This window comes from Ochotona princeps, chromosome 8 (genome assembly GCF_030435755.1).
Source record: "Ochotona princeps isolate mOchPri1 chromosome 8, mOchPri1.hap1, whole genome shotgun sequence".
Classification (NCBI taxonomy): domain Eukaryota; kingdom Metazoa; phylum Chordata; class Mammalia; order Lagomorpha; family Ochotonidae; genus Ochotona; species Ochotona princeps.
In genome coordinates this window covers 23,352,736-23,356,726 of record NC_080839.1, presented here as the reverse complement: position 1 = coordinate 23,356,726, position 3,991 = coordinate 23,352,736, and the positions used below count along the sequence as shown (strand labels likewise).

The window sequence follows — 3,991 nt, the reverse complement described above, 5'->3', positions numbered from 1 at the left end:
GTATATGAGCTGAATAGGATGTGGGATAGACTGAATAAGTCTTCCATACAAATTGGCAAACACAGGAACCAGGACTGGGGAGTGGGTCTGGTGGGGTTATTTGGGGTCACTCCGACTAAGCCAAAGCTCCCACTGGTGTATGTGAAGGCCGAGTATATGGTGGACAGGGTTGTCTGGGTCACAGTATCCATTGGTTTATGTAAGACACAGGGCTGCAGATAGAACTAATCAGGAATAGAAGCAAACTGATGTGGGGGATGGACAGAGTCACATCCCACACTGGTTAGCACACACCAGGGTCAGTTCTGGGGTTACTTCAGACAAGGTTTCTTTGGGGAGTCCCACAACTGAACCATTGGACTCAGAACTTCAGCCATAGGGAGAATCACAGGGTCTGTGGTCTGACCATGGAATGTGTTTATCAGTGTGCTTGTCAGTGGCTAGAATGGAACAGTGGACAGCATACCCAGATGCACAAGGCAGTCCACTGGGATCTGCAGAGGATAACTTGTACCATCACAGGAAGGCTGGCAGAACAAGTTGGTCAACTATCCCATCCAAATGTTGGGAGCAAATACTGGGTGAATGGAGACTTAAGTTGGACTATGTCAGCCAATGGGCCTTGGGAGGATTTCTTCATCCTTGGATCGACAAGATAAACAGCACTTCACAGCTATTGCACTTTTGAAACTTATTGCACAGACCCTCGGAGCATGCTCCACACTGGGAACTCTGGGATGACATCAGGTGGCCGTTCCGCATCTCGGGTACTGAGGCAATTGGGAGGCTGAGTGTGGCTTCTTCCCTTATCTCTCTCTTTCTCCCACATGGAAAAACAAGAAAAAAGAAAACGTGGAAACAGTGGTCTCACCCACTTTCTTCCAATCCTAGACCTTTCCCACCCTAATCAACTATTTAAACATCACCAAAAATAAAAAATAAGTTTTAAATTAATCTTGTACATTATACTTATTTATAAAGTACCATGCAAAGTTTTCATACAAATCTATATCATGTAATTTTCAAATGAGTATAAGCATCTCTATCTCCTCTAGCATTCACAATGTTTTTGTGGTAAAATATTCAAAATCCTTTCTTTCATCTGGTTTTGCAATATACATCATCATTACCTGTAGCTACCTGACTGCACAGCCTAGCATCAGAGCTTCATGCTCCCATCTACAACCTGGTACACATCAGTCCATCTTTTTGTATTCCTGTCTACTCCCCTGCTGCTCTCAGCTTCTGAAATCATTTTCTATTCTCTTCTTTTGTTTTAAAATTTGAAACATTTAGTTTAAACAATCAATTTTTTGTCACCTAAGGAAATAATCCTAGTTTTAAGAAGTTAATCCTAGGGCCCGGCGGCGTGGCCTAGCGGCTAAAGTCCTCGTCTTGAAAGCCCCGGGATCCCATATGGGCGCCGGTTCTAACCCCGGCAGCTCCACTTCCCATCCAGCTCCCTGCCTGTGGCCTGGGAAAGCAGTTGAGGATGGCCCCATGCATTGGGACCCTGCACCCACGTGGGAGACCCGGAAGAGGTTCCAGGTTCCCGGCTTCGGATCGGCGCGCATCGGCCCGTTGCGGCTCACTTGGGGAGTGAATCATCGGACGGAAGATCTTCCTCTCTGTCTCTCCTCCTCTGTATATATCTGGCTGTAATGAAATGAATAAATCTTTAAAAAAAAAAAAAAAGAAGTTAATCCTAGGCATAATGGCTAGTGATGGAGTGTCATTTGACCTTAAGAAGAATCTACTTAATCTTAGCAGTAAATGTAGCCTACTTGCTTCAGCAGCACGTATGCTAACATTGAAATGATACAGAAAAGATCAGCATGGGCCCTGCACAAGGATGACACGCAAATTCATGAAGCATTCCATATATTTTAAGAGATGTAGGCTGTCTTCCCTGACACTGTCTACTTCAAAGTCAGAGACCAGTCAAAAATAAGGTTTAAGAATAACAAATAAATAAAATTGGATTTCAAAAAGAAGCAAAAAGTGAAAGTTTGATATGTACTCAGAACTTAAACTCTTGTATGAATTTTCTCTATATGCACTGGTTCTTTAGATTTGAATTCTAGTTTTATTTAGACTAGAGAAATGAGTTGAGTGGTTTTGTTTTGTTTTTCATTTATCTCTTTCTTAAGTTTCTTTCCTACATGGGTCCAATTTTTCTTTGAAACTGTGGGAAAATCTCGTCTGCAAACCATCTAGAATTGACATCAGTTGTACATATAGTTACCTTGATTTTTTTTCAGAATCTAAGATATTTGGTTATTTAAACTCTGCTTCAATTGATTTTACTACACATTGCCTAAACTTTTCAGTATTTTGTGAAATTTAAAATTTGGTGACATACATTTTTTCTTTAATATTTTCTTATGCTTTATTTTGCAACTATTCTGTAGCTACACCTATGAAATTCTCATTTCCAATTTGTTTCCTTGTTTAAATTTCCTCTCATTTTTCTTGAAAGGTTTTTTGAACAATTTTAGAGTTTATTGGCTCCCTAATTTTGCCTTATTAACCAAGTCCACATATTTTCTATTATATTATTTCTTACTTTTGTAGTTATTAAATTCCTTCTGTTTTAATTTATTTTGTTTTTATAACCTAAATTGAAATGCTGATTGATATATTTTCAATATTTCTTAATGCATATATTGAAGGCTGTATATTTGATCTGAGTGACATTTTGGATTCTGCCAGGTTTAAATAAACAATGATCTCATTGCAATTCATTTTCAAGTGCTTTCTAATTTTCATTTCAACTCACCTTCAATCCAAGAAATATTTAGTAGCATATTGCTTTCTTTTCACATGCCTAAGACTTGGAGTTAGGAAATGGGAGGCATTATTCTCTTACTGGAAATTTTTAATTTATCCTGTAACTTTCAGAATAATAACTTACATAATTTCAGCATTGAGAAGACTCTTGGGAGTTCCTTCAATGCCTCATATGTGGAGTTTAGAATGGTTTATAGTTTATAGAATGGTTTAATGTAAATTTATTTCTGGTGTGTTGGATTATATATATATAAGCTGATTAATTGCTCTATTCAAATTCCTTTTATATTGCTTGCAGTAAATATGGCTTCTCTCAGTGTTAGATAAAGATAAAATATTAAAATTCCATTATAAGGGTGGGCTTCTCAAGATCCTTTGTGTAGATGAGAAGACTTTTACATTAAAAAATAATAATGTACTGCAACATTATTTTCTGAGGCCCAGAAAGACATATTATAATATGTGTTGATCATTGAAACCTTGGATAAACACTCAATTATGTGTATGTGTGTGTGTATCGAGCTTCTTGTGTTGCCAACATTGCTGAAGTCCTTTGCCTCTTTCTTAGTGCAATGAGGATGTTATTATTATTATTCTTGATTCCATTTTTCAGAGGAGACATGTGGTGTCAGAAAGGAACACGCGCAGGTATTCCCTGCTGTCAGGCAGCGGAGCTGGCCTGAACCACAGCCTGCCACCTGGTTCCAGAGCCACACTTGTTCACTTGCCTTCCTCCCACCCCAACAGTGTTGCTTGACCAGCACCACTCATTCTTTGGGTTCAGCTATTTATACCAGTTTGTCTTATGATCGATACTTGTGAATATCATATACGAGTTTTCTTAAATGAATTTGTTAGTCTTTTTTAATAATGGAAATAAACACACTTTTAGATAAGGCTATTTGACATACTAATGTTATTTCTGTTCTTTACTCTTTCTTATTGATATTGTCTTCTCTTTTTTTGCTTATTTCCTATTATTCCCTACTAATTTTCCTGTACCTCACATATCATCTCCCCCAAAGTTTTATCACATGATTCTCTGAAAACCTTCAGAAAATTCTGCTTTCATTTCTTGCTCTAGAACAAAACAAGAAACTGAAAACATCAGCCAAAGTTTATCTTTTCAAAATTCAGTTCTAAATGTGCAAATCTTTGTTATTTATATTTGAAAGCAAAAGAAAAAAAGAGAAATTGAGAG

The 3,991-nt window shown here is 37.7% G+C and overlaps 1 non-coding gene across 1 annotated transcript; it reads left to right on the top strand.

Annotated features, from left to right (window-relative positions):
• Positions 1-1,784: 1,784 nt before the first annotated feature.
• LOC118760705 (U6 spliceosomal RNA) lies at positions 1,785-1,887 on the top strand. The gene has a single exon (XR_004996937.2). It is a non-coding gene; the product is annotated as a U6 spliceosomal RNA (small nuclear RNA).
• Positions 1,888-3,991: the final 2,104 nt, after the last annotated feature.